The sequence below is a fragment of the Cavia porcellus genome, unplaced genomic scaffold (assembly GCF_034190915.1).
Source record: "Cavia porcellus strain 051 isolate PalLab524CR breed Dunkin Hartley unplaced genomic scaffold, mCavPor4.1 scaffold_13, whole genome shotgun sequence".
Classification (NCBI taxonomy): domain Eukaryota; kingdom Metazoa; phylum Chordata; class Mammalia; order Rodentia; family Caviidae; genus Cavia; species Cavia porcellus.
Window position 1 is genome coordinate 18,383,147 of NW_026947496.1, and position 10,899 is coordinate 18,394,045.

The 10,899-nt window shown below is 41.5% G+C and overlaps 1 long non-coding RNA gene across 1 annotated transcript; it reads left to right on the forward strand.

Moving 5' to 3' along the window:
• The first annotated feature begins 289 nt into the window (after positions 1–289).
• On the forward strand, positions 290–8,517 carry LOC134478504 (uncharacterized). The gene is made up of 2 exons (XR_010051148.1): positions 290–355; positions 6,556–8,517. It is a non-coding gene; the product is annotated as an uncharacterized LOC134478504 (long non-coding RNA).
• Positions 8,518–10,899: the final 2,382 nt, after the last annotated feature.

Genomic DNA, 10,899 nt, shown 5'->3' on the forward strand with positions numbered 1-10,899 from the left:
GTCCTGGGATAAGCACTGCAGCGCCACTGTGGGCGGTGGGAAGCTCCAGGGGTTCCTAAACTCCGCATCAGTAAAGCATTAAAGAGACAAGCTTGAAGGAAAGAAGACTTTACTGCAAGCAGGACAAAGGAGGACACAGACAGCTGCTGTCTTGATGAGAATCAGGGAAGGAGGCTCCAGAAAGGTGGAGGACCCGGGGCCCTTTGTTCTCTGCTGATTTTATAGGGGGTCAGGGGCCCTTGTCCCTACCTGGACTTTGCCCTCACTTGATTGGCTTCTACGTCATCTCTTCCGGTGACTTATGATTTTCCATCTTCTGTATCTCTGTGCACTGTCTGTCAGCTCCCTCTGTCTGGTAAGTCCCTAATGAAATTCTTCCCAGGGGAATTTCTCCATTTAGGTTCTAACCCCTTCTAGTCAGTGTTAATCAGAAAACTTGATGAGGTTCCTAGTCTGTTTTCTGGGCTAGAGACCACTTCACCTACCAAAGGCAGGCAGAAGAGTGAGAGGCCTGGTAGTGGGAAGAAACCAAGGTGAAGAGCAGCTGGAGGGCTCCTGCAGGTATCCTGTGCATTGATTACTGGGGTGTACTGAGCTTTCTCTAGTTGGCTACTGAGCTGGCAGCAGAGACAAATCAGGGCAGCTGTCAGTAGTTAATCAAGTCTTGGCTCTTTGGGGCTGTTAGGAGTGTTTGCTCTGTGGCTTCCTGGGTACTGGACCTACAGTGCGACTGACAGCAAGCTGTCTTCTTGGGCTGGCTACTGTAGGTGAAGGGCTGGTTTTCAGTGCAGGCTACAGCAGGTTGTGGACCAGAGCTCTGTTTTCATACGTGGTCCAGCCACAGTCTCTCTATTCAGTCTCTGTGAGGACAGAAAGGTCGCCTACCGTGTGCTTCCCAAGGGAACTTGCCAAGTTCCTCCCCACCAGCCAGCAGTGATAGGAACAGAAAGCCACTTGTGAAAAGACTTGCAAAAGCTTTTTGAGTGAGTGGCAAGGGAAAATAGCCCAAGTTCCCAGTGTCCTCTCAGAGCCAGCAAGAGCCAGAGAGGGTCGCTGTCCTCAGAGGCCGTGTCCTCGGAATAAAGATAGCCTAAGGGGTTCAATGACAAGGTTTCTTACTCTGTATCCAATCTTGGTGCCCTAATTTTATCTTTACTGTTGCAAACGCTGCATCATTTCAACCTCACAGTAACGCTGTGCATTGACTGCATTTTCTTATTTTTTGGCACTGGGGATGTTGGTCCCAGAGAGACTGCCTCTCCCAAGGCTGGTTACTTCCGAGATAGCAACCTACACACATCCTACCATCTACTTGAAAGATCTCTAGATGAATACCTAATGCACTGTAAATCATTTTACATAGTAATGTTTAGGAATAACTACAAAAAGCTTGTGCATGTTCAGTACAGGTAAAATATTTTCAAGTATTTTCTATCTGATGTTGTTTGAATCCATACAAGCAGAACTCAAGCATGAGGAGTTTGACCGTAGTAGAAATTAGGAATGTTTTACTTCCTATGCTTTAAGTAAAAATGAATGTTCATTTGAGTTCTAGAACTTTCTTTCAGTTTTGGAGACTGCTAGTTTATAGATCTTTTTGGACCAAATCAATGGGCTTTTAACTTGAAAGAATAAGGATACACTTAAAGAGAGAATGAAAGAGACAGTCTGTACGATCGTGACAAGAGCTGTGGTACTTAAGGATGAGGAAATTGTCCCTCAGTTTGGCATGGAAGAATTGTGACCATTGTTCTGAAAGCGACACTGACACTATTTTGGAGCACCAGCCAGTGGCATGACTCTTCCATGATTAGAGAGATGAACCCTAAATCAGAGCAATTCCCCACTGAAAAGCTACACTCTCCCATAACAACTTGTGTAACAAGTACCTTAGGTGAATGCACATTTGTGTATCACCCCATCAGTAATCAAGTACTGTTCTTTTTGGTGAAATAGACATATTATTTGGCTTTAAGTATGTCAATAATTTCTTGGATTTTTATTTGTATTCACTGTTTAAGGTTCTGTGCCATGAGGTGCTAATTCTGCTCTTGGCTATTGTTTTATGGAATAGATTTTGACTTGTTTTTACGCAGCCCTGTGGACTGGAGTGTGCTTCAGACTCACTGGATAGCTCGTTAAAACAGACTGCAGAACTGCATTCCCTTCTGATCCAACAGGCTGGGATGGGCTGCAGTGAGAAGCTGGATTTTTTATTTTTTCATGGTGACAGTATTGGAGGTTGAACTCAGGGCCTTTGTAATGAGTTCCATCCCCTCCCTGCTTCCTCTTTCCATGTATGTATGGATGCATATATGTATATATGTATAGACAGCATCTTGCTAAGTTGCTCTGGCTGGGCTTGAATTTGCAATTCTCCTGTCTCAGCCTGCCACAGTGCTTGGATTACAGGCATGCACCAGCACCTACTAAGAACTTACAGTTGCTGCTGCTGCTGTGTGGGGAACACACTTGGAGACCCACTACTCCAAAACACTTGTCTGTTTTCCTTATTTGTAAATGATTTCTGATACCTTTTTTTTCTAAAACTGAATCAGTTGGAAAAGTCTAAATGCATGTTATTTCATACTCTATTCTAAACTATTACTTTTGATTGGTTTTACATGCAGTAGTAATTTTATGGGTGATAACTATAACAAGTTACAAGATATTATCTTTTGTGTTGCACTAAATTTCTCAGAATGGATTTTTCATGCATTTATGCAGGAGTAAGAAACATATATAGAGACATCAGCAGCTGAATCTTATGTATGTCTTGGGGGGTTGTAGATAATGTTATCTTTAAAACACATTTCTGCAAAAAAACCAAAACACATTTCTGCATTTACAGCTTGTTGAAAAGGGGCTTGCAATCCTTTCCCAGTTGTTTAGGAACTGATATTTTATGACCCATTTCTACATTGTTGATGTTGTTTCCTTAATGGTTATTTTAAAATTTATTTCTTACTTCAAAAATTGAGTTATACAATGTTTCAATGTAGTATAAACTTTATTAAATGTTATTTTTCTTAGTAAATTCAGTGTTATTGCATTAGTGTTCAGATTTTTCCATTAGTATTATGAATAATTTAAAAATCAAGATGTTAAATGATATCATTAATCTAAGCAGTCCAAGAATGCTTCGTATGTTTTATTAATTAAAAAAGACTTTTTCCACAGTGTCTTTATTAGCCTGAAAATTCAGTTTTATAGCACCTATAGATATAAATGGGCCACAAATTTTGTTCAGAATTTAATTTCTTTAATATAGTGTCTGAATCATTTGGAATAGAAGTTGAGATGAATCTCAAGAATTAACACAGCAAGTGAAAAATACATGTTAATTTTCCTGTGCCATTACTGTGGGATTAATGTTCCAAGACCCCACTGGATGCCTGGAGCCACAGGTCGTGCCAAACCCTGTAACAAATTTTGTGATGTCATTACAGTCATCTGATAACAAAGATGGCTACTGCTGGGCGTGGTGATGCATGCTTGGTAATCCCAGCACTCTGGAGGCTGAGGCAGGAGGATCACTGCAAGTTCAAGACCAGCCTAGGATACAAAGTGAGCTCAAGACCAGCCTGAACTACATAGTGAGACCCTGTCTCAAAAAGACAAAAACATGGCTACTAAGTGACTAACAGATAGGTAGTGTATATATTGTGTACACAGTGGAATAAAAGGTGATTCATGTTTGGTGCAGGATCAAGTGACAGTGAACAGGACAGAAGGACAGTGCAAGAGTTTATTATGCTAGGAAGCAATTAAAATTTATGAATTGTTTATTTCTGGAATTTTTGAATCACAGATTCTTGGACTGCTGTTGCCTGCAGCTGACAAAACCTACAGAAAATGGAGCCTTGAATAAAAGGGAACTGCTGCTTGTGCATTTAAAAAATGCAAAGAGAATTAGATAGTTCTGGCGCTTTTTAGTATCTTGTCATTAAAGAGACAGAGATTCTGAACCTAGTCATTCTCTTAGGCTTGCTTCAATGCCTGAATATATATCATTTATTGCGTTTATTCTGTCATAGCCCCGGGTGTACCATTATGATTAAAATGAACAGAATCCTCCAGATTAATGTAATTCCAATAGACGGACCAGCCTCTGCTGCAACCAAATTAAGGGATGGTGCTTTGATATCAGTGTATTTCCTTTTTCAAAGAATAGGATTTTAGCAATTTGGATGCACTTGTATACTAAACTTAAAAGTATTTCAAAATACATTTTGAGTGATATAAGCAATGAAGGCAAAATATAGAGGTTTTGTAAAGTCTTTATTTCCTTACGGTTGGCTCAATCATTTAATAATTTAATGCCACATTTTAAGAAGGGACTATGTCATAAAGTCAGGGTCAGCCCAATGCTTCCATTATATTTCATTAGAATTTTGACATTCTGGGGTTAGGGATTTAGCTCAGTGGTCTGAGCACCTGCCTTGCAAGCGTGCAGTTGTGAGTTTGATCCCCAGTACCAAAAAACAAAAACAAAATAAAAAAACCTCAAAACAAAACAAAAAAAGAATTTTGACATTCAGAAGACACATTAAAATTTTTAGAAGTCTTATTGGATAAAAAAGTTATGAAATTCATAAATTTATAATTTAATAAGCTAAGCAATATTGGCACTTATAATTCAAGTTCAAGATCTCTTAAGTCCTTTTGAAATATGTTCTTTATGTTCAAAAACTACCTAGTTATTTAAACAATTTTTCTAAAAAGTGAGATAATACCAATTTCATTACTTTGTGGTCATACCCAGGACAGATGATCAGGTTAATAGATTATTCTAATTCATTATTTTTCATTGTTACGTAGTTTAATCATATCATTTTTATAGTCAATGAATTTCTGGACAACTTCAGGATTATCTTCATTGGTTTCCTAATTTTTTTCTCAAAACATTTTTTACTATCATTTTATCCATCATGTTTTACGTCCCCGGAGTGATCCTTTATATGGGAATCTGAGTACAGAAAGTGAAGGATGGACACACAAACAGACTGGATCATTCTGATGGACCAAACAAGATGAGGAGTGGAAAATGACCATTGGATTTAGAGGCACGGAAGTCAGTAGTGAGGGTGGTGGAGCCCTCCTCTCTCTCTCTCTCTCTCTCTCTCTCTTTCTGTCTCTCTTTTTAATTTTTATTTTAAAACAAAGAAAGAACAACAAGGATGATACAGATTTCAAAACAAAACAATAGGAGATTAAAACTGGTTAATATACTGCCTATTGTTACCTTTAAAGTAGTTGTTCGGATTACAAGATATAAGCATGAAAAAAATGATCAAACATTGAACCATGGAATGGATAGAAAAGATGTATTTTTACACAACAAAGTACTATTCGGCTATAAAGAAGGATAAACTTGAGGCTTTTCTAGGTAAATGGATGCAACTTGAGACCATATTCATAAGTAAAATAAATCAGACTCACATGTGTAAACATCATATTGTATCTCTAGTGTATAAAAATTAAAAGAGTTAATAAGATTCTTTCTTGGAGACAGGGTCTTACTATGTCAATCAGGCTGGTCTTGACCTCCTCGTGTGATCTTCCTGCCTCAGCCTTCTGAGTAGCTGGGATTGCAAGTGTGAACCACCCTGCTTATCTCATAGCATTATTTTCAATTACTTTTGCTTGCTGGGTTTTCATTTTTGAATTTATAGCTTTCCTTGTACTGGATTATGTGAATTATAAATATAATAAGCTTACAGTTATCATCAGCAGTGGCCTGATTATTGCAAATTTTGTGTCTTAATTGTCTGTGTTACAGTTCAAAAGATATATATTTTTCACACTTATCAATCAGTGTTATAATACAGCTACACTTGAAGAAAAAAACCACAGCACTTAAGTGACATGTGTTGCTTGGTCCACAGATGTCTTATTTAGGATTACCAGAGCAATGGTGTTAATTCTTTACTGCCATGTTGTTGTATGAAGTGAGGGATTTTATTCACCAAGAAGTTCTCATTTCAAACTAGAATGAAGCCTCCTTTGTATTTGCTGTCCTCAGCTCCATAATATTGTGCTTCTTTGGTTAACAGAGTGATCTTTTTTGCATACTGACTTGGGAAATGATCATTTATTTAGAGAGAGATGAATTTTTCCTTTTAGTTTTGCCCAAAACTTGTCTTCTTCTTCTTCTGATTACCATTTATTCTATTATTGGTGGCATAGTTGTACTATTTTAGTGGCTTCCAGTTTTTTTATTAGTATGTATTGTGATATAATAAGGCCTTTTAGTGCCTTTAATATGGTTTTAAAAAAAGAATAGAGTTTGCTTTGCTTGTGCTTCCCCCCTCTTTATCATCAAAATGCATTTGTGATGATCTCCAGAGATCCTGGTGTATTTTCTGTTTCAGATGCATAATTTAAAGGATGCTTAGAGACCTGAGGAAATGATTGTGTGTTGAGAATGTAACGGATCTGGATACAAAGTGGCTCCAGAACTGTTTTTTTTTTTTTTTTTTTTTTTTTTTTTTATACTGGGGAAGCTGGAAAACACATTTTCTTTTGAACTGAGCTGTGTTTTCTTCTTGATAGAGCGACATTTGTGGCAGTTACTCATCAGGGGCAGCTCTGGGAAGCAGTCACTGTGGGCACAAGACGCTGAGCAGCTACTAAATGAGGCATCTCTTCCAATGAACTTCAGGAGTCTTTGGCGTCTGCAGGAAGAGGGAAGAAAGAGCACCAGTCCTTTCTCCAGATGGAAGGTGTGACTGCAGCCAGGACTGCCATCAGAGAGCTGGCGGCAAGACAAGTGCCATCTGTCATGGCAGCTCAGTCCTGGGCTCTGCCCAAACCCAACATCAGCGCTAGAGCTGCCTGTGAAACTGGAGAAGATAATTAGACCTTGAAACTTTCCTCTTCTCTTGAAGGTGATGACCTGGTACCTGTAACAACACACTTTTAGAAACTGAGGACCTAGATGCATTTTTCCCTTGAACAGGGGCATTGAAAGCATGCATTCTAGAGCCAGGCTGGCTCGGTGTAAGATGTGATTCTGTCAGTTACCAGTCCTATGTCCTATGTCCTATGTCCGAGCAAGCTAACCAATCTTTCCGTGCCTCAGTTTCCCTACCTGCAAAATGGGATTGGTGACACAATCTACTGCACAACTGCCATAACTAAATGACATTGTGCTGGCAAAGCACTTAGGTGCTATTGTTATCATCATCATTATCATCATCATCACCAGACATTTAGACAGTGCGCTCCTTTATTACGTCTGAAACATTTTGTCATGTAGCGTACTGGAAAGATCTTTGGATTTGGAATCAGAATCAGTGGGTTTGATCCTAAATTATTCCTTGGCAATGCCTTAAACACACTGCTTCACCTGTGAACCTGAGCGTGCTCCCTTATAAAATGGGATGAGAGAATGGACAGTGTCACTTTCAACACAATATTATCTCTTTTTATGGTTTCTTTCTTTCTTTCTTTCTTTGTTTCTTTGTTTCTTTCTTTCTTTCTTTCTTTTTGTTTGAGACAGGGTCTTGCTATGAAGTTCAAGCTGGTCCTGAACTCACTTTTATGGCCCAGGCTGGTCTTGAACTTGCAGCAGTCCTCCTGCTTCAGCCTCTGGAGTGTTGGAATTACAGGCTCGAGCCACTACATCTGGTCTTTTTATGACTTCTGCTTCTTATAATCACTGAAGAGCACTGTCCTGAGATTGCACAGCTAGTGTGTACACACACACACACACACACACACACACACACACACAGACACACATGCCCCAGAACTGTCCCTACAGGGTACTCCCTGGCCACTATCCAGCCCCGTTTTGATCAGTCTCCACTGCTGGGATCCCCTTGGGGCTGCTAGTGGTGCCATGCATCCTGGCTGTGATCATGTAAGGGTAAGGGGACTCCTGAGGACTCAGGGAAGGGTATCAGGCAGGATGTGGGGACCAGACGTGTGGGCTCAGGTGAGCTCAGTGAGTGTGAGCCTAGACTAGCAGAAACTACTACAGCTGTGACCAGAATCCGAGGGGTGTCCCAGGACCCTGGGAAAGTGCTGTGATTTCTCATTAATGTGGCTCCTGAAGCTTTGCCCTGTGGAGCTGCCCGATTCCTCCCACCTCCCAGCTTCTCCTGCCACCGTGCAGTGAAGGTGCAGAGTGGGATGGGGACATGGAGGGAAGGTCAAGGCTGTCTGTGGCTCTTGCTGAAGGCTGTTTGGTTATGAAAAGGAAGCAGGGTTTCCACTGCGGGCACCCACTTTAATTCAACGGCATGGGGGTGGGAAAGGGTAGGAGACAGGCTAAGTCTCTGATGCGGTGAAAATCACTGGATATCACTGGGTTATAAAATATGATGGAGAGGAAAATGATGTTTTTCATTTCAGAGCAGTGTTCCCACACAAAGGACAACAGACCTGTCAGACTGTTACCCCTTCATTATCCATGTAAAACACCCCATTCTGCCCAGCAGTGTAAACATGTTCCTTCCTGTCAGAGGTGAAAGGATTTAAATTGAAGTGGGTTTTGGGTTAAGTGATACCTGTGCTACTTTTAAAAACTCTATTTTAAAGGTATATGATGTGATATTTTTAACAATGTGATGTTTTGATCTACTTCTCTGGGTATGTTTATATTTAGATCCCCCTACATCCTTAGGTGACTGGGTCCAGGAACTCTGCAGCGGTATCATAGTTTTTGGTTGCTCAAATCTCTTATATAAAATGGCATAGTGTTTGCTTATAACCAGGCACATCCTCCTGTATACACCTCTAGATTACTTACAATGCCCAATATAATGTGTATGCTTTGTAAGTAGTTGCTATACTGTACTGTGTTGTCTAAAATTTACATGATTTTTATTGTTTTAATTTTAAAAAATTTTTATTTAGATATTTTGTCCTTATGTTCTTCAGGCTGGCCTTGAACTCACATTGTAACCCAAGCTGGCCTTGAAACTCATGGAGATCCTCCTGCCTCAGCCTTCTGGCTACTGGGATTACACGTGTGCACTAGCACACCTGGCTATTATTTTTATGCATCAAATCTTTTTTTTTATCAGTACTGGGGATTGAACTCCTGGCCGCGCACTTGCAAGGTAGGTGCTTATGCCACTGTGTCAAATCCCCAGCCCTGCACTGTTCTTTTTTAGAAACATGTTCGATCTGGGGCTGGCTGACTTTGAGGCTTGCAGGACTTTGGAAGTGGAGCCCATTGGCTATGGGAATGTCAGGTGTGTGTGTTTGTGTGTGCATGTGTGAGACAGGCAGTCATTGTAAAGTCTACCATATTGGCTACCGGTTGGCACATTCTCCATCCATTCATTTTTACGTGGACCTGTGGGGTGCTCATGTTTTTTGCCTGTTGTGAATAAGCGTGAGAATAAGGCTGTGGTGTACACAGATGCCTGCTTTCCACTCTTCTGTGTCTATGTCCACAAGTAACATAGCTGGGGTATGTAATAATTCTACGTTTAATGTCTCGAGGAGCAGCCTCACTGTTTGCCACGGTGACTACTCCATGGTACGTTCTGTGCCCAGGGCTGCAAATGTGTCCACATCCTCTGCACACTTCCTCTTTTCTGGTTTCCTGACAGCAGTCATCCTAAAGGCTCGGGACCTTCTTTCTCTCTGAGCTGGTACTAGGACGTGAGGATTCCAATTACTTGCGACCAGTTGCCTTGGAGAGTCTCTGGGTAAAGGAAGCCAAGTGGCTCTTGGCAGTGATTAGGGAACGGGGAACAAGATATATGGAGATAGAAAATGCTTTGCCATCAGCAGTTAATTGGGATCACAGAAAATGGCTCACACACCCATTTATTGTATTTTAATAGACTCAGTCAGGGTAATGGGGCAACAAAACCCCTTCAGCGATGGTGCTGAGATGGGGATGAGGAAAAGCTGCATAGCAATTCTGTCTCCCCCAAGAGTTCTGCAGGTCCCAGAAAGTGGGTTAGAGCTAGTTGGGAGGAATGGCGTGAGTGGGGGGAGTTTGGGTGGGAGGTTCAGCTTTAACTTTAGTTGCTATGAGTTACATTTTGGTGAAATGCTTCTGTGGAACAAAGCCAGCTGTAATTCTTATGAATGTTTACTAGGGACCCTTCAGGCAGTAGGAGAAAAATCTTCAACCTGTGGGGGTGAGGTCTTGGGCCTTAGCCTACTCCAATGCTATTGGCTCCAATCTTCATTACTCTGTTTCTAGTAAGGCTGATTCTGGAGACTTTTACACCTCATTTGCACAGTCATGGCTCACTCTCTTTGTCCAAGTTGAATTTATTTCTACTAAAAGGGAAAGTATTATAATGATTCTGTCATCCCCTCGATCCCTCATATTTTGCCCAACAGTTGGGGGCAAGTTTACTGGCACCCACCAAGGGCTGTTAAGCTAAAATGTCACAAAGGGAGATGCTGAAATATGGGCGACAGGGGGCCTAAGACATTAACTTTCTCTCTTTTTGATCACCGATGGTTAGGACCAGGGAGACTGTTACGTGCTGACTTGTTCCTCTTTGTCCTAATTCATTTACTGGGGTCCCAGCCCCCAGCACGTCAGAATACAACCACATATCCACACAGGCTCTTCAAAGAGGTCACTGAGTTCAACGGAGGCTATTAGAATAGGTTCAAATTCAAAGTGACTGACAGCAGGGGTGCGGGGGGGCGGTGCTGGGTACAGAGACAGCACCAGAAGAGGACTGGACTAAGGCGTCCCCTACAAGCTAAGGACAGGGTTCTGGAAGACGCCAACGGTGGGGCCTCTGGGCTTCGGAACCGTGAGAAAATAAACACCTGAGAAGAGGAACACCAGCTGAGGGAGGGAGCGAGGGAGGGAGGGGAGAGGCTCTCTGGAGCAGGCCAGGTGGGGGAGCGGGGAGCTGGCGGGTTTTTCGTTTTTTTTGGCGGGGGAACCGCTCCCGCTCTGAAGCA